Raw genomic sequence first — 19,779 nt, forward strand, 5'->3', positions numbered from 1 at the left:
CAGTCCACAATATTGCGCACCGTGGGCACAACCCCCTGGGGTGTCCTAGTGCCTTATTTTAGTGACTGGATACCCCTTTTGCCCGGAGTGGCAATTTATTTTTTTTTTTACCTCAGGGCAATCATTCCCTAAAAGGCCATCGAAAAAGAAACACCCACTGGTCAATGAATAAAACCCACCTGGGGTGGGGGAGGAGGGGGCTGGGCTGGCTCGTGGGAAAGCACCTGCCTGCAAGCACAGCCACCCCCACCCCAAGTTCCAGCTCCAGCACCGCCCGCCCCACGGCCAAGCTCGCGGCCTCTCCCGCCCCTAGCCCAGGAGGGGAGCACCGCCAAGTGTGTGCAGAGCCCACACAACCCATCAGCAGCCCCCTAAGAGACAGGGCACTGAGGGAAGGGTGCAAGCCGTCCCGGGTTGCTCCCACAGTGAAAGTTAAGGTTCTAGACAGGTGCCGGGTGGCGGGGCCCGCCCTGTGCTCTCTGGTTGTCTCCAGAGTGCCGCCATCCGCGGCTCAGCCAGGCCAGCAGCCGGGAGAGAGCGGGAGAGGAAGGGGAGACGGCGTGGCCTGCGATCTGCCTCCATCCATCTTCCAGAAGCCCCCACACACACCTCCGCGTCCACACGGGTGCAGTGGGGAGAGTCTGGGCTCTGACACGGGAGCTGGGTCCCTCCTGCATCAACATCAGCAAGAATCCCCAACACACACACCCTCCTGAGCCCCTCACCCGCCCAGCGGAACAATCACACCTCACTGCAGGACACACAGCTGCCAGAATGAAGGGAACACACACACACACACACACACACACACACCGCGCCAGATCAGCACCTACTTTATGGCCACAGCTGTCCTCATCCCCTATCATGCTCCCTTTCTGGGTTCCCCTCAAATGGTGCATCCTGCTGAACACACACACCCACACACATACACCCCCCCACACACACACACCCGCACCAGCTCTGCACCTACTGACAAACACACACACACACACACACACACACACAGCTTTCTCCTCCCTCATCGTGTGTCCACGGCTAGCTCCAGCTGCGGCTGAGGTGCATTGCCATCTGGCCAACCTGACTGTATCCACAGTTTGAGGCCAAACCAGGCCTGCGGCCTCGGTCTGACCTGCAGACCTCAGCCCAGGGCCAAAGGGGCCCTGAGTTCTCCACGGGACCCCAGCCCCCTCCCACCAGACCCACACACAATGCCCCCTAGGGTCTCAGAAACAGACCATCCGCAACTCATGGGCAACTCCAAGTTGTTCCTTTGAAGCACGGATGTAGATCCCCGGTCATGGAGGATATCCCCCGCCCCTAGGAAGGTGGGGCGCCCAGGTCGGGGCAGCCACCCTGGGAAGCAGGTGTGCGAGAGGGCTGCCGGCGCCCCTGCAGCAGCCCAGCTCAGGAGGGTCTCCTTGGACACGAAGGGGCAAGTTTCTCCCCCTGACCACCAGTCTGCTGAGTGAGAGCCTCGCTGTCAGCCCTGTTTCCTGGACACGAGGACGGTTCCAAAGCCCTGTGGTCACGCAGAGTCGCCCCAGCTGAGCCGGGCCCCCAGCTGCTGCCCCCCGGGAGGGCCCTGCGGACGGCAGTGATGGAGAGAGGCAGCTGAGGGGGACGAAGCAGAGAGCCGGGAGCGGAGGCCAGAAAATGGTGCAGCCTGTACCCAACTGCTCAGCCCCCACCCTGACACGCAGCACCCCCACCCCAAGGCCGAGGGCTCGGTGCCCGAGCTGAGACTTCTACTGGCCGCCCCCCCCCCCGCCCAGGGCTGCCTGTTCCGGCTCTTCTCAGTCACCCTCTGCCACTCTGCGCCAGCACCTCTGCCGGCCCTTTCCTCTCTGGGACCCTCACCCATGGCCTGGCCCAGACCCAGGGGTCCGGCACTTCGTGGGAACTCAAGAAACGTGAATGGACAAGCAGATGTCAACGGCAGACTTCACTTTCCAGAGTTCCACGCACACGCTTTCTCTAGTCTTAATCCTTACATAATTAAGCAATTATATTCTTTGGAGCATCTTGGGAACAATAAATCTACGAGCTGATTGTTAGAAGGCTTCCTATTCGTCTATATTCTGAAAACACAAGGATTTCTTGCATTAAAATATATATATATATATAAATGGGGGCTGGAGAGAAAGTACACTGGGTAGGGCACTCGCCTTGCGTGCAGCCAACCCAGGTTCGATCCCTGGCATCCCATAGGGTCCCCTGAGCACTGCCAAGAATGATTCCCTGAGCAAAGAGGCAGAAGTAAGACCTGAGTATTCCCAGGTGTGGCCCCCAAAACAAAACAAATATATCTCTTGGTACCGGGAATTTAGCGCAGGGCATGGCTCGGTCAGAAGCATGTCCAATCTCTGGAACCAGTAGGGTTGTACCACCACCAGGTGTGGCCCTGAAGGCCCCCAGTGGTCCAAGCATGACACGGCCTGAGCAGCTCTGCGTCCTCGAGCCCTAGCACTGAACCACCAGCCAGGCTGACCGAGTATCACCAGGAGTGGTCCAGGACCCCCAAGCACCACTTGAAGGGCTCCCCCAAAAGTCACCGGAGCTATGAAAAGAGCTCAAAGGGCTCGAGGGTGTCCCTGGCATCGTCAGGGAGCTGAGTTTAACCCCCCAGCACTGCACATCCCTTCCCCCCAGCACCCCAGGCATACCCCCGCGCCCCCCAACACTGCTGGACCTAAGCACGAAACCATCAGGTCTGAATCAGCCAAGAGTGATTCTCCTCGCCAAGTGCCCTGAGCATCCCTTGGAAGACACCGCCACCCAACAATCACTGGGTGAAAGCCAAGGCTATGGTCTCGGTAAAGGTTGGGAGCAGCTGGCACCGCCGCTACCTGTGGGGCACCAGCTACCACTGCAAGGGAGGGCCTGGCCAGCAAGGGTGTCCATCCACGAAGCAACGAAGGACAAAGGAAGAGAGCGGGGGGGGGGGGGGTGGGGGTGATGGGAGGGAACCTGGGGACACCGGTGCTGGGAAATATACACTGGTGGGGGATGGCTGTTGGAACACTGTATGACCGAAACCCAATTGTGGACAGCTTTGTAAACAAAAATAATAATAATAACTTAATTAAATTAAAAAGAACAAAGGAAGAAGTTCTGGAGGCTGGAGCCATACTACAGTGGGCAGGGTGCTTGCCTTGCATGCAGCCTACCTGGATTCACTCCCTGGCATCCCCTCGAGCATTGCCAGGAGTGATTCCTGAGTGCTGAGCCAAGAGAAACCCCTGAGCATCACTGGTGTGACCCACCAAAAACAAGAAAAAAAAGAGGAAAAGGCTTTAGCAGAGTAAGATGCCTCTGAGACCCATGTCACACGGAAAGTGGCAAGTGACACACAACGCTGTGACAGGTTTCCAGCAGTGAGTACAATGAAAATGCACGCGTGCACGTGCCATGCCTACACACAGGCTGGCCAGGGGAGAAACGGGGGCACCTGCCTCAGCTCAGGAAACACCGAGAAAGATGCTCCCTGCTCCCCTCCAGACCCCCTCCTGAACTGGAAACCCTGTACAAATTGATCAGTTCCAAAAAATAAAATGATGGGGCCAGAGACAGTGCAGGGGTTACGGTGCTTGCTTGCCTTGCACCAGGTCAAGCCGGGTTCAATCCCCAACACCACACAGGGCCCCCCACGCCCACTCTGAGCCCTCCCGGGACTGATCCCAGAGCTTGAGCCTTGAGAACCACTGGGTGTCACCTGGAAACCAAAGAAAGAAAGATGTTGCATTAAAAACTCTGAGCAAGCAATGCATAGGAAAGAAACTTAAAAGCCTACGTTGGGCAAACCTAGAAGAGAAATCCTCACTTGGGGCGGGAGAGATAGCACCATGGGTAGGGCATTTGCTTTGCGTATGGCCCACCCAGGTTCAATCCCCGGCATCCCATACAGTGTTCGAGTCCTGCCTGGAGTAATACCTAAGCACAGAGCCAGGAGTAAGCCCTGAACACCACCAGGTGTGGTCCAAAGGCCAAAACCCGAATTCTCACTTAAAGATACTGGTCAGTGTCGGGGAGAAACAGAGTAGCCAGGACACAGTGACCCCTCCCCCAGACTTGGACACTGCCTTTCCTGAGTGACCTGAGAGAGTAGTAGGATGGGCCACTCTGAGCCTCAGTTTCCCTAGTTGTGAACAGAAGTGTTCTGACCCACAATGGACACCTGGGCCCTCTCCTATGTAGCGGGGTCCTCAGAGAACACACTAGCTAGTGCCCCTCTCATTGCAAAAGAAGGGGCGATCCTTTCAAAGCAGAATTTCTACCCCCCCCCACAAAGTCTACGACTGCAATAAAAACCTCCAGCGCCCCCTCAGTGGAGGACAACCTTGGGGCCTCTGACTTCAGGAGCTTAAAATACCCTCTCGGCACGCCCTTCCCTCCAGGCCCACCTGCTGCCCTTCTCCTCCTCCCCACTTCCTCTCTGGCCAGGCCAAGTGCCCATTCACCACAGGGCGGAACGATTTCCATTTCTGTCCTACGGCTTCCCGGATGGGGCCTCCCCTGGCTTGGGGCTGCCCTGCACGGCATCTGGGGCGGCAGGGAGCAAGGGGCAAGCCTCAGCATTCAAAGACAATGAAAAATGTCACTTGTAAAACATGACAGCTCACGCCCACCCCAACCCCATCCCGACGACACCGGAGTTTCCTTTCCTCTCCGTCTGCCTTTGGGCCTCTCCCGGTGGTGCTCGGGGCTCACTCCCGGTGGTGCTCAGGGGACCGTGCAGGGCCAGGGCTGCACCTGGGCCTCCTGCACACGTGCCACGTCGTCGCCACGTCGTCCCTCGCCCCAGCTTGACAGCGCCACAGCTTCCTGGCGCTCCTCGTCCTTAAAGGGCCTTCCGCGTCTCTCTGAGCTGTCTGGACGGTGTTTTCCAGTGTGGAGCCCTAGCCCGGGGGTCCTGCCGTCCTCCACGGCCAGACCCCCTCTGCCGTCCCCACCTCCACCCACACCCACCCCAGGAAGTGGAGAGCCCGCTCCCTCTTTTCGCTCCCTGGGAATCAGAGAGCAGCAGGTGTGAGGGGGTCTGGAAGACAGCGCAGCCTCATTTTTGCAGACGGGGAAACTGAGGCCCAGAGAGTGAACAGACTCAATTGACCTGCCAGCCACCGAGCCAGAACAAAATCTCTTGCCTGGGAAAGCTTCCCTGCCATGCAGAGACAACCCCCCCCCACCCCTCGCTCCCTGCCCAGGGTGCCCACGGTACCCCATGGATAAATGAGCACTTGGAATGAGACTGGAAACTGGTCCTCAGTAGGAACTTGCCACTGGAGGGGTGGGGGGCTGGTGGAGGGCAGGTAGGAAAGGGAAGAGAACAGTATGACAAGGGTGGACGGAAGTGGTCAGTCAGGAGGAGGGGGTGCTGGGAGAAGGGAGTTTTAGGCATGAAACCCTATTGGCAACAGTATAGTACCTAACCACAGTGCCTACATTTTTTAAGCTTTTTTAAAACTAAATTTGTTTAATGTTAAAAAGTGTCTATCATAGCGGCTAGAGCAATAGCACAGCGGGTAGGGTGTTTGCCCTGTATGCGGCCAACCCGGGTTCGATTCCCAGCATCCCATATGGTTCCCTGAGCACTGCCAGGGGTAATTCCTGAGTGCAGAGTCAGGAGTAACTCCTGTGCATTGGCAGATGTGACCCAAAAAGCAAAAAAAAAAAAGTGTCTATCATAGAGGCTGGGCAGTAGAAGGGCAACTGAGGACATTGGTGGGACGTGGACAAGAGACTAGTATTGGGGGGCTGGAGCAGTAGCACAGCGGGTAGAGCATTTGCCTTGCACGTGGCCAACCCAGATTCAATTCCCAGCATCCCATATGGTCCCCTGCACCGCCAGGAGTAATTCCTGAGTGCAGAGCCAGGAGTAACCCCTGTGCATCACCGGGTGTGACCCAAAATGAAAAGAAAAAAAAAAACAGAGAGAGGTACTGGTATTGGTATTGAATGCCCACAACCCAACCATGAAAAACTGTCATTCATTAGGACTAGATTTTTAAAAAGAAGAGGAGCCGGAGCAATAGCACAGCGGGTAGGCCATTTGCCTGCACGTGGCCAACCCAAGTTTAATCCCCAGCATCCCATATGGTCCCCTGAGCACCTCCAGGAGTAATTTCTGAGTGCAGAGCCCGGAGGAACCCCTGTGCATCAGCAGGTGTGACCCAAAACGTGGAAAAAAATAAAGAAGAAAAGAAAGAAATGAAATAAAATTCAAGTCACATGTGGAAAAATTCTTTCATCTGTATCTTTTGATGTTTTTGTTACTCTGTAGGCCTCCCCCAGCAGTGCTCAGGGATGACTCCTGGTCTGTGCTCAGGGTCACTCATGACAGGGCCCAGGGAACCCTGTGCCATACCCAGGATCGAACCCAGACCAGCCAGGCGCGAGACAAGCGCCCTCCCCGCCACACCACAGCTCCCTGTTTCAAGGGTGGCCACGGGACTTTGCAATTCCAGGCCAGACCCCAGTTACCCTCCCCAGGGCCGTGCTGCTCCGGCCGGTGTGTCCCTCAGCTCCCCATCTGCAGCCTCACTCCCCAGGCGTCCTGAGTTCCCCGTGGCCAGAGATGGGGGTCCAGGCTGAGGAGTAAACTGAGGCCTCAGAGGATTTTGGTGACTGGCCCTCCCTCCACAGGAGGAAGGGGGAGGCAGCCCAGCACTGTCCAGAGACATCCGGACTCCCCCGGCCCCCACCATGGGAGCAGTGGCCCCTGAGGGTCATCTTCCGTGGACTAGACGCAGCCCCTGGGCCCTGCAGAGGCTTGAGAAGGAGAAACGGGAGCAAACAGTCTAGGCTGTTTCTGGACAAGTCCCTCCGCTCTCCCCCTTCCCTCGGCCGGGAACAAAAGTTCATGCTCAGCCACAGGCCAGCAACACCCTGTGGGGGCCCAGCACTCTGTGTGTCTCACCCTGCCCCAACCCCCTCAGACCCCCAGTGCTCACCAGTTTCCAGAAAAGGAAGGTCGAACCTGGAGAGGCAGAGAACTGGGCTCCGGTCTCAAACTCGGGTCTGCACGGCTTCCTCACACCCACGCACCACCCCTTACCTCGGCGGGGCCAGGGGCACCCCATACACAGCATGGGGGTGCCTGCCCTCGGGGGAGAGGACCCCAGACCTCCTTGTCCCCGGGACTAGGGCCTGGATACCTGGAGAGTCCCAGTTCCAGGCCGCCCTCTCCTGCCAGGCGTGGCGGGGGCTGTGCCCCTCAGCCCCGGTGGCAAATGTCCCCACTCGCCACTCTGAGGCCCCCTCTCCTCCCTGTACTGGGGAGTCCGGCACCCCCAAGGGTTCCACCTACACCAGCAGAACCACTAAGTTGAGAAAGGCTTCCCACGGCACCCCTTCCTGCCCTGCACCCCACAAGCTTGGGTGGGGTCAAGAGGTGCTGGGATTGGGGCTGGAGCAATAGCACAGCGGGTAGGGCATTTGAACTGCACACGGCCAACCCGGGTTCGATTTCCAGCATCCCATATGGTCCCCTGAGCACCGCCAGGAGCAATTCCTGAGTGCAGAGCCAGGAGTAACCCCTGTGCATTGCTGGGTGTGATCCGAAAAGAAAAAGGAAAAAAAAAAGGTGCTGGGGCCCTGGCAAGAGCATTCTAACCATTGCACACTTGGAAAATACATCTTCTAGGTACCAAGTACCTTGCTTGCCCTTCAGCCCGGGTACTGCCTCCCGCCTCCTTGGACAGATAGTCCCCAGAAGGCCTTGACAGCAACCAGGGGGCTCCAGGAAGCTCTCGCCTTCCGTGGGAATCTCATTTGTTGGGCAAAACCATCGCAGATGGCCTGGGCACCGGGCACCCCCCAGAACCCCCCAGATCAGACTTCCCAGGTTTACTGGGCCTGCCACGCCCTTTGTGAGAGTTGTGCAGGGGAGGGAGAGCAAGCAAACAGCCGGCACCCGGGTACCAGCATACTCCCCATCATTCCAGCAGCCCCCAGGAGTTTCCCCTCACCTAGGGAAGGACTATCCGGGACCCGCCATTAGCATGCTGGCACAGCTCTGCAGACCCCAGTGCTGCTCTCAGGTTTAGGTCCAGGCGAAGAGCAGATGGGAACTGGGTCTTTTTCCTTCTCGGGATGGTCCGACAAAGTCTGATGGGCTCCTGAGGAATACCTGCCCCCACCAGGCTGGCTTCTAAGGGACCTTGAAGCACTGACGAAGGCCACCAGATGCCCAAGAAGGGGAGAGTCACCACGCTGCAGACCACTCTAGCTTCCAATGATTTCTAGTGGGAATGCTCGGGCTCCCGGGAGGGAAAGAAAACTTTCTATTTACTGAAAAAAAAATGGCAGAGCGAGCAAGCCACAGTCTCCGGCCCTTGACAGATTGGCCCCACCCTGTTGGCTGAGAATCACAAGTGGGAGAATCCCCAAGTCTCCGAGAACCCCCAGAGGCCCCGAGCACCAACTTCAGAGCCCCCGAGAGAAATCACAGGCTTAAGAAGCCTCAGAAAATAAGGCTTAAGCCAAGTTCCACGTCTGCGAACAAGTGCACATTGTGTGTATATGCTCATGTGTGTCTGCTAGTGAAGGAGGAAGAGCAAAAGGAAATACACCCAAAAGAGGGTGTGCGGGACGGCTATCTCATTGCAGGGTGACACCTTTCCTTCTTTTCCACATTTCCTTCATACCTCTTATTGCTTTTATAATCAGAAAAGACGCAGCCAACGGCATGCTAATAGTTTTTTAATTTCCTCATGAATCTGTTTTTACAGGCGCCGTTTCAGTGGGGTTTGGAGATCAGCAGGGTGTGAAGCACAAATGAAATTCGCCACCCCTGCGGGCGGAGCGCGCCCCTTGGCCCCGGGAGCAGCCTCCGCCTCCACACTGGCAACCAGCTGTCCACAGCTGTTCCCAGGCGCTGCGAATGAATGGGGCTGGTGGAAAAACACCGCATTCCTGCCTCTCCGGAGGAGAGGATGGAGAGGATGGCATTGCCTCCGAGGTCTGGCTCACCAAAGAGGTAAATAAACAGAGAGCAGGAAAGGGGAGCCCGGCGGGGACAGGGGAGCCAAACGGGCTGGAAGATGCCCCCCTTCACCTCTATCAAAGGCGCTGGAACAATCCTGAGGAGGCAGGAGTAGCTTCTGGGGCAACTGGGGCACCTAGACAATGGTCAGATCGGATATGGGGGCCAGGGACGCTTTCTGTTAGGTCACTCCAACAAGGCAGATTTTAGAGGGGGTTGCTGCTGCTGAGTGTAGTTTTTTCTGGAAAGGAGGCAGGAGGCCAAATTCGAGGATCGCGGCACTGAAGGAACTCTCCTGCTGGAAGTGGGGCCTCTCCCAGGGCTCCCCCACAAGTAACATCACCCTGAAAGGAGGCCCCTCTGCCAAGCCGGCTCTCTCGGGCCCGTGGCCCTGCTGGGTAGTGCCTCTTCCTGCCCCTGCTCGCCAGACCCTCTTGGAGCAAGCCTGGCGTCTGCTGCTAGACTTGTCTCTTGTTTCCCCAGCCCGGCACTGCTGAGGTGTGGACAGAGCATGGCGCGCGCACGCACACACACACACACACACACACACACACCTGAGCTTATGCTCCGTAGGAGAGATGTCATCAGACCAGGGGGGAATCCAGACAGAGAGGGTTCTGTTTCCTCCCCTACAGGGGCAGGGGGGTGGCTGGCAGAGGATCAGCGTTACACTCAGGAGGACAGCCCAGGATAAGCACCCCATGGACTAGAGAGCACGGGGGTGGAGGTACCTGCCTTGCATGCGGCTGGCCCCAGTTCCATCCCTAGCACCTCCTGGCGGGGGTGGCCTGGGTAATCCCAGCACCACAAGGTCCGAGCATCGCTGAGCGGGGCCTGAGGGCCCTTGAGCATTGCCTGGAAGCTTCTTCCTCCCCCCGAAAATAAGAAACACACCAGCCCTCTGGGTCCGAAGAAGAAGAAGGAGCTGGAGGGTGGGGTACCTGGGGCAGAAGGGCACTGAGAGGCAGGCAAGAAGCCCGCACAGGGTGACAAGGGAGGGGCTCCCCGCCTCCTAACCAGAAGCCCACTTGCTGCCCCAACTCTGGAGGATGCCCGAGAACGAGAAAAGGACTCTGTCTCTGTCCCTCACACGCATGACGGGGTGCCGGCCGCCCCCATCCCCGCTCCCGTGAGCCCTGTCTTTTCACCTCCACACGGCTGGGGGCAGCAGGGAAGCCACTCGCCTCTGGCGCCCAGCCCGCGGGTGGAAGAGATGAGCAATTGTGCTGGCCAGAGCGCCTGCACGGGTGCCACGGCCAGCCTGGCCAGGAGCTCCAGGACCCTCCCACTACCCCCGGAAACAGCTGCTAGGAGCCCCGGAAACGGCTCTGGTGGGTGTCTTCACCCCACACCCGGGGGTGGAGGCAGAGATGAGCACAGTGCCCTGAGTACTTCCGGCGACCCCCAATTGACCCTCCAGAGAGCAAACAAGGCGATTCTGGGAGCAAAGTGGTGAGAGGCAGGCGGGAGTCCAGCACTTTATTCCAGACAAAGGGAGTGTGGGTGTGAGGAGAGGGAGGGGAGGAAGGGAGGGGGAAGGGAGGAGGGGAGGGGGGTCAGGGGAAGGGAGGAGGGAGAGGGCTGGACTACAGGCCCTCAAACTTCCCAACTTGCACCCTGGGTCTGCCAGCCCCCTCCTGGAGGGGTTCCACCCTCGGGGGTACCTAGGGTGTGCCCCATTTTATAGGACAGGGAGAGAGGCAGAGTCTGGCGGGAGGAAATCCACGTGCCGGAAATCCCAGGCGCAGGACAAGCCGAGTGAGGCCCTGCAGACCGCCCCCCGCCCCCCGCCCTGCAGTCCTGCCCACGCTCTGCCTGCCCTGTGGGTGGGTTTCTTGCTGGGGTGGCCCAGCCCTCCCAGGGAGCAGCTAGCACCCCATGGGGGCTGCTCCAGCCCCCTGAGTCTCTTCCTCCCAGGAGGAGAGGAGGGGTTATAAATAGCCCGGAGTCCCTCAGCCCTGCACAGCCTCCTGGATCCCACCCAGCTGATGCCTCCTCCCGCGTTCCCACAGCCTCCTGGAAGGGAGAGGGGACCTCTCACCCCCTAGGGGCAGGGGCGGGCGGGGGGGGGGCTGCTGGACCAGCTCGCCGCCTCCCATGAATCATCACAGTATCCCCACAGACCTTTGCACCGCCTTCACCCCCACAGTGCCGGAGATGAAGCAGAGCTGGCAATACTCTAGGAGGGGGCTCTGCCACCCTGCTCTGCATAGTAAGGGGATAGGAATAACACACACACACACACACACACACACACACACACACACACACACACACACACACATACACACACACACTCAGTTTCTGCCTTTTGTAAGAAGAGCTGAACTGTGTCCTGCTCCGGGATGCCGAAGAGCTGAGCGTGTCAGGGAGGCAACACAGGCTATCATGAAGCAGCAGGTGGATTTTCGCTGTGATATTGGGTGTTTTTTTTTCCCAGGAACACCCCCAAGCACAGCTAAGGGAACGAGGATTCTTATCTGTTGATGAGCAGAAAATTTTTGCAGTGACATTGCTCTAGCCTTGAGTGCATGATACCACATTCCCTTGAAGGCAGGAAGATGTATGAAATACTATTTTTTAGGAGTCATGCCTGACTGATGGGCATGAAGTCATCCCCCCCCTTCTATTAAATAGGGCTCTGGGTGTGATAGTGTGCACCGCAGGATACAGCAGCACCCTTAGATTTAAACAGTGTTTAGATTTGGAGAGGAAAGTTCTGTATTATGCTCTCATTTCATAAACAAAAAGGGAAAACTGAAAATGGTTCTAGATTATGGGACGGGGTGGGGGGGCCGTTTTTCCCAACAATCATTCTGTTTATCATTCAAATCCTTCCCGCCCATACACACTGGTTCAAAATTGTAAAAAGCTAGTGGCTAGAATCTGAGTGCCAACTTGCCATTCTTTTTAATTAAGACACTTTGTTTGCTCAATAAAGTACAGAATTTAAAAAAAAGAAAACATTTACTGAAAACTCACTCATTGATGTCTAATCGCTGTGTCAAATACTCATAACAACATTTATTCCAACACCCCCAGATAATTGCTCATCTTTCTCATTTGGTCTCCACAACAGCCCAGCATTCATATCCAAGTGTAATTGATCCAGAATTGGGCTCCCTTTCAAAAAAAAATCTGTAAAACCTAATTACCAGGAAAGCAGAGCCCTGGCTTCCTGCAGAAAGGGGGTGCCTCCCAGCGAGGCAAGCTGCAAGCTCCTCTTGGCTAATCAAGCCACATTATATTACAACAGAAGTTTGAGGGATTTGGGGCAAAGACGGGGCAGGATAAGTGGGGGTGGTGCAGACTGAAATCCCCAGTGACGGCCTGATCTTTCACAGCCAAGGGCAGGGAACAGAAGAGGCCCTTCCCCTGGGTGAAGGATGAAGGGTGAAGGGTGGTCTTTCTGGCCTCCGACGACAAGGCCTTGGGAAGAGAACTCCCCACCCAGGCCTGGAGGCGACCTTGCTTGCAGGTCTAGGTCTCCGAGCCACTGTGGGGCCTGTCACTTTCACTGGGCAGCCTGGGTCTGCCCATCTGGGGAATGAGCCCTGGGCCGTCTTTCAGCTCCAAAATTCTGTGACCTTCTGGGAAGCCAAGAGCAGGCTTTCTGCTCGGGTGTTTGCTGGGTTGGGGAGGAACAGGAAGCTGGAGAAGGAAGGAGCATGCTTTCAACTCTCAGAATTCCAGATGGACTTGCAACCCCCAGACGGAATCAGGCCCGCTCCAAGAATAATATTTTTTGCTTTTTTTTTTTTTTTTTTTGGGTCACACCTGGCTCTGCACAGGGGTTACTCCTGGCTCTGCACTCAGGAATTACTCCTGGCGGTGCTCAGGGGACCATATGGGATGCTGGGAATCGAACCTGAGTCGGCCGGGTGCAAGGCAAACGCCCTACCCGCTGTGCTATCACTCCAGCCCCAAGAATAATATTTTTTTTTCAGTCCAGCACCTACCTGCACCTGCAGTTCTAACCTCCCTGCATTGGATTACTCAACCAGGACAACGAGGAACAGAAACAAATGCCCCTTCCCCGGGCGTCTCTGTCTCCCTCCCAGAGCTGCCCACAGCACATCTCTACTAAGACGTCTTCCTTCCCACCCTCTTCCCGCGTCCCAAAGGCCCCAGCCGCCCCGCGGAGCGCCTTGCTCCCCGCGTGCTGCACACACGTTCCCGCCTCCCTGCGACCCGCGCACCAGCCTCCACCTCGGCTCTGCTGATCTCAGAGGACCGGGAGCGGCTGCTTTTTTTCCCTTGGCTGCTCCGAAGCCGAAGCCGAGAACCCAGACCGGCAGCCCGAATCACCCGGCAGCTCGGCAGCCGGAGCCCTTTTCTGGTTCCAAAGGAGCAAAGAGATGCGCGCGCCACGCAGAAAGACGCGCGCCTCCGGTGGGTGCGAGCGGCTGCGGCGAGACCCCGCGCGCTGCCCCCAAGCGGACCACAGAGCCCTGCTGGGCCTCGGCTTAACTTGCCCTGGCCACCGGGGACGCGTGTGCGTGCGCCCATTTGGCCGCAACTTCCGAATTTGAACGGCAACCGGGGCTCAGAGTCCCGCAAGAGCGCCACCTCGGGCAGCAGCCGCCACCCAGCCTTGGGGTCGCGCCGCGACGTGCAGGATCCCAGACTCGCCCCCGTTCCTTTCCCTGTCTTGGAGATAAGATAGCGCGAGGTTGCGCGGGCGAAGGAGGGGGGGGTGCCAAAGTCCCAGGGAAACCGTCGCTTTCCCAAACGCGCCCGCGCCTTTCTGGCACGAGTGCGGGAAAACTTTTGGCAGAAACCACCTGTGGCTGCCGACGGGCCCGCTCCGCACCCGGCCCGCAGGCGCCGCCGAGCCCGAGACCATACGCGCCCGCAGAAGTTGCCTCGCAGCCCCGCGCGCCACTTCTCTCCGGGCCGCGGTGCCAGCCAGGAGGCGCGGCGCCCGCTCGCTGGCTGGCTCTCGGCTGGCTCTCCCCTCCTCCCGCCCGCCCGCCTCCCGCCTCCCCTCGTTGCATGGCTGCCGCACGGAGCCCCTGAATAGCCACCGCAGCCCCCCGCCTCCTGCCCGCCGCGCGCCCGGGAGGCACCTCCACCTCCGCGGGCGCCCCGGGGCGCGCGGACCGCCGGCCTCTCCCTAGCAACGGCCCCGCGCCAGCTCCCCGCGGCGTCGGCGATGCCCCAGCCGCGGCGTCGCCCGGAGCCTCCCGAGCCCGCCGAGGTGCGGGGAAGACCGCGACCCCCTCGCAGCCCAGCCCCAGCGCGCGAAGACACTCACCTCCGGCGCGCCCCGCCGGCCCCGCGCGCCGCGATGCGCTGGCCCCCGGCGGGCCGTTCGTGCCGCTGCTCCCGAGCCCCGCGGGCCGCGCGCGGCTGTCAGAGTCCCGTGGCGGGGCTGTGGACGGGCGGGTGCGAGGCGAGCACCGCGGCGGGCGCACACGGGCAGCTCCGCCCTCGCCGGAGCCCAGCGCCTCCGCCCTCCTCGCGCCCCGCCTCCCGCGCCGCGGCTGTCAGCCCCGCGCCCCGCGCCCCGCGCCCCGCGCCCCGCGCCGCTGCCCGCGCCACCGGCTCGGGGGGCGCACTGGGCTCAAGGGCCCGGATGTCTGCGGTCGCCGCTCCCCCGCGCCCGCCCCCTCGCCCGCGCCCTCTCCCGGCCCTGCCACACTGCACTTGCAGCGCCTCCACCTCCTCCCCAAGGCTGCGCTTAATTTCTATTTTGACAGTAACTGTGGCAGGGGGGCGGCGCTGCGCCCAGCGCCCGGAGCCCGCCTCGGAGGGGGGCAGTCGAAGACGGGGCGCGGGGGCGGTACGGGGGAGTGTGCGCCGGGCAGGACCACCCTCGGCTCAGGGCTCCACGTCTTTTTTTTTTCTTTCTTTCTTTCTCTCCTTTTTTTCTCTTTGCCTCCTCCAGGATTTAAAGGGACAGCCCCGGCCGCAGCGAGGGGCCGGGCGGCCGCCGTTTCCCCGGTCTCCAGACGCCCTCTGCGGCCCGGCCGGACGCGCCCGCACCCGGACCACAAGGCTCCAGCCCGCCGGGTATTTTTAGGTCCACACCCGACCCAGGCGAGTGGTGTGACAGCTTGGCTCAGTCGCCCGGGAGCATGGCTATTTTTACAGAGTCCGGTGCGGGGTGGGGGAGGAAATAGAACAACTCGGCAACTGCTTTCCCACCCGAAAGTGGGCAGCGAGGAGCGGGGACGAGAAGTTTCCCAAAGGCTCTCAGAAAGACGGCAGTCTCGAGTCGCGTCCGGGAGCCCAGATCTCTGCGGGCGACCCCATGTGCTGGGGTGCCCCGCGCCGCGCAGCCCGGTGCCGGGACCCGGGGTTCCCCGCAGTCATCCCCCGGGTACCGCGCGGGAAGCAGCCTTGGGATGCGGGATGCAACCAATCAGCCAGCCACGCAGGCAGGGGGCGTGGCAGGGAATGGCTCCGCCCCCTCCAGCCCAGCCCGGCCCTCAAGGATTCGAGCCAGTCAGAGCGCCTCGGTGGGATGCTAAGCCCTGAGCCATGGACCACGGCTCTTAACTAAGGACCTTTTAGAGCTTAGGGGAGGGTTGCTTGGCTCGGGAGGCACGTTCTGGCCACCCGCAGGCAGGCCCAGAAGCACTGGAGCAGGCTGGTGTCTTCTACCTTTTTGCAACCCAGCTCTCCGCGCTCCTGGCAAGTATAGGAATCCTGTGCCACGTTTGCGGCTGGACCCTGGGACTCCTCCCCCTGAGATGGAGAAAGTTTGACGACCCAAAACTCCTTCAGAGAGACTTGCACTTATCTGAGCAGCGCCCAGGACCTGCGGTAAAGGGTGCCGTCCCCTCTCGCCCTCATTCTGAGCCTCCTCTAGGGAAAGGACGGGGGGGGGGGGTGAGGGATGGGGGGGGAGGCTGCTGGAGATCTGCAGACTGTCTTTTAGTGTTGCAAGTAGCTATCACGTGCTTTTCAGAGTTCTTACAAATATATCTCTGGACTTTTTTGCCTGGAATTTGCCCCACTATTGTTTCGTGGAGGGTTGTGTGTGTGTGTGTGTGTGTGTGATCATTTAATTCATTGGTACTGTGACTGCTTATTGCAAGGCACAATGTTCAAGACAAGGGCGAGTGCTCAGGAAAGAGAGAACAGAAATCCCATAAATGACTTTTCCTAGTACAATTTACTCCTCTAACACTTTGAACAACCACTTTGTCCAACCTTTCCCAGATGCATAGAAAGAAGTCTGTCCTAAGATTTTCAGATTTAGGATGTCAGGCTCCCGAGGAACTGGAGAACCCAGTTGCAGAATAAAACCCTGATACCAGTCACTCTGGGTTCCACTCCTTCCCAAATTAGGGTGTCTCCCACATCAGTTAGCTTGTCTACCCCCTAACTAGTTTTTTTTCTCACGTTCTTTCATTGAAGGGTCTGCAACAATCTGGAATGCTGTCAACCCTATCTATGTGGTGAAGCTGCTTCACAGAAACTTGGGGTGCACAGTAGCACCTGGGGGTCCAGGCCCTGAAATGTCATGATATCTACCAGTAAAACAGGAAGTTTGGTAATGAAAGTGAGGCAGGGCTGCCATGGAAAAGGCTTCGTGTTTGAGAAGCAAGAGCTAAATTAGAAATGCTTTTAAATTGGAATGGCTTGATGAAATGTTATCAGAAACGAAGATTTTGTCTATTGACCTGTGTTCACATGGCGGAGAGGAGTGGGAGAGTTCCCTGGGGAGCACGGGTGGAAGGAAGAGGGCTGGTGGAAGGTGATGGGTGTGGTGCTAGAATGATGTATGCATGACAAGTGTAATGAGCAGGATTGTGAATCCTGACACCTCAAAAAGTGGTTTAAATCAATAAATAAGTCAGAAAGGTTCCCTCTCTTCTGAGTGAGAGTGCAGTTGGTCCAGAGTAGATGTTCAGGGCTCCCTACGCCAGGAACTGCGGGATGAGGCCAGACCTTGAGCCTCAGGGCTACTCACCCTAATCTTCATAGGCCAAACTTCCTTCAGTGCAAAAGCAATCAGGTTGCAAATAGTCTGCCTCAGTGTTATTGTTTTAAAGGAAACAGCTATTACCCTGGATATGAGATTCTGTTTATGGGGGGAAAAAATTCTCTTTTCCCCATAAGACTCAAGTTCCTTCCCTTGGCATCTTGGCATTCTTAGTGCCTAACAGTAGCGTGGTGTTCATGAAAAGGTGGATAAGCCCAGTGTGTTTATCGTCTAAAATGATAAAAGAGTGGTCTCAGCCATGGAAAGATCCAGTACACGCTGTATGACACTTATTTATATGGAAATGCCACTGTAATTATGTCATAAATTATAGGATTTTCTGGCTGCTAACAGGCTGATACTTATCGGCCCTGTAACCAGGTTACATCTGAGGAGCTAGGAAGGAGATCCTATGGGGGCTTTTCCGCCCCGGGGGGAGACCAGATGACCAGATGAGGGTGCCCATGAACAACGCTTATCCAGGGGCTCCTGCTGTGGCCAAGCATGGTGGTGTGTCCTGTACATTGATGTTAGCCACTGAAATCGATCTGACAGAAAATATCAGAGAATCGGGTTCAAATATTTACCTACATGAGAGATAGATTCTCTCTACACGAGAGATAGATTCAAGAGAAGACCCTCGGGGGGGAGGGGCGTGGTTTGGTGACTAAAAGTGTCTGCTTTGCAAGTATGAAGCCATGATCCCCGATGCCACCTGTGTGTGCCAAAGGTAATCCTGGCAATTCTGCTCTCTGCAATTCCAAGAACACATAGCAGAGTGTGCCACATCCAGCTCACCGCCAGGTGTGTGCAAAGCACAGTACTAATCTGTGCAATCCCCAGTGAGCATCCCAGCTAAATAAGTGTGAGCACCTGCACCTGGAGTGTGACCCACCCACACCTTGTGAGCACAAAATGTGAGCCCCATAGCAAACCCAGCACACGCAATGGCTAGAAATAAAAGCGCATGTGCATCACGGCTCAGCGCGTGTAGCTTCCAGGAGCATGTGCAACTAAAGCATGTGATTCCCAGCCAGTGCTGCCCCACCCCCCCAGAAGGGGTGCAGAGCACCACCGGCAGATGCACAGCGCTGGTCACAAGCTAACATCTGTGATTCCCCATCAGGGCCTCCACGGGAGGGGGGTCGGGGAGGAGGGGCAGGACTCCATACTGACAGTGCTCCTGGTGAGAAGAGACAAGAGAAGAGCTTTGGGGAAATCAAGGCTGGAGACAGTTGCAAGAAATCAGTGGCCAGGCTCCCCGACTGTAGGTGGGGTGAGTCAACCTTCCCTTCCCGGGAAAGGGGATTCTGGTTTCAATCCTTTACATTTGGGCCGATTCTTTCTCTCTTTTTCACTGTGGCTTTTAAATGTAGTTGTCAAAAAAATGTTCCAATTCCAAGAAAAGTTGCAAAGATCCCAAAGAATTCCCCGTGCCTTCACCGAGGTTCACCAAATGTAAACATTTCCATTAGTCGCTCTATTCTGTTTTCTGTCTATACACGTTGGCTTCTTCTAGAATCATTTGAAAGTGAACTGGAGACATACTATCCTCTGCACCAGAAACTCTCCTCTGAGTGTTTCCAACAGCAAGGACATTCTCTTACATATTCTTTTCAATCAGGAAATTGTCATCAATACTGTTATCCAGGACTGGAGCGATAGTATAGCGGGTAGAGCATTTGCCTTGCACGAGGCTGACCCGGATTCGATTCCTCCATCCCTCTCAGAGAGCCCGGCAAGCTACCGAGAGTATTCCACCCACACGGCAGAGCCTGGCAAGCTACCCGTGGCAAATTCAATATGCCAAAAACCGTAACAAGTCTCACAATGGAGACGTTACTGGTGCCTGCTTAAGCAACTTAATGAACAACAGGATGACAGTGCTACTATTATCCAAACTATATCTAGGTTTTATTCATTGTCTCACTTTTTTAATTAAATGAAAAAATTTAAATAAGTTCTGTCAGATAAATGGTACAGGGGTTAAGGCTATTTTCTTGCAAGCAGTCAACCCAGGTTTGATTCCTGGTACCACATACTGTCTGCCAAGCACCTCCAAGAGTGACCCCTGAGCCCAGAGCCAGGAGTAACACCTGAGCACTATCCCAATATGCCCCAAATAAATTAATAATAGTAATAAATTCTGGTCGGGATTCAAGCCAGGATCAGATATTAATTCAGTTGTCATCTCTTATGAGAGAGTATTTTTATTATTAAAAATAAATAATTGCTCATTTTCATCTCAAATTTTATATGGCTAGTCACCAGTGGTCGATGTTGGGTCACAGAGACTCTCCAGGACACACCTTAGACAGGCTCATTGGAGCACTGTTTGTGAGTAGAGCCTGGTCTAGTCCAGTTTTAGCCAGAATCCTGCTGTGTCACTTAAGATTTCAGCAAGTGTCTGGTCTAGGAGGAGTTCATTTATACAGTGTCCTCACCCTTGACATCTAATCCCCAGGCTCCTTCTATTCTGCCTCAGCCCTGTGTTCAGTCTGCTCGGCAATAACTCACCTACCCTGAATGACTCAGAGACACCCACCAACCCCGCCGTTCCTAGGCCATAAATCCCTACTTGTTCTTCTTGAACTCGCTCTTTCTCTTTTTGCAGTACCTCGTTTGCAGTAGTCTTGAATAAAATCTTCCTTATCACTTTAGCAAGTACCAATTTGTGTGTGCATGAGTGTGTTTATGTGTGTGTATAAAAACCCACCTATACTTACACTCACAAAACATAACCAACATTGTCTTTCATTTTTAAAGAAGTTGGTGTAATCCAAGCAGACATCTGCCACTTCCTTTCAGGAGTAGCTTCCCCTAAAAAATATTGAGGATAGGGGCCGGAGCGATAGCACAGCGG

At 56.7% G+C, this 19,779-nt stretch overlaps 1 protein-coding gene across 1 annotated transcript in view; it reads right to left on the reverse strand.

The window, feature by feature from the left end:
* The window catches only part of ZBTB7C (zinc finger and BTB domain containing 7C), a 327,045-nt gene extending 312,582 nt beyond the window's left edge, over positions 1-14,463 (reverse strand). The window contains exon 1 of the mRNA XM_055129538.1: positions 14,238-14,463. The gene's annotated coding sequence lies outside the window, so the exon portion shown is untranslated. The remainder of the gene's footprint in view (positions 1-14,237) is intronic.
* Between the last annotated feature and the right edge of the window lie 5,316 nt (positions 14,464-19,779).

This window comes from Sorex araneus, chromosome 2 (genome assembly GCF_027595985.1).
Source record: "Sorex araneus isolate mSorAra2 chromosome 2, mSorAra2.pri, whole genome shotgun sequence".
NCBI lineage: Eukaryota > Metazoa > Chordata > Mammalia > Eulipotyphla > Soricidae > Sorex > Sorex araneus.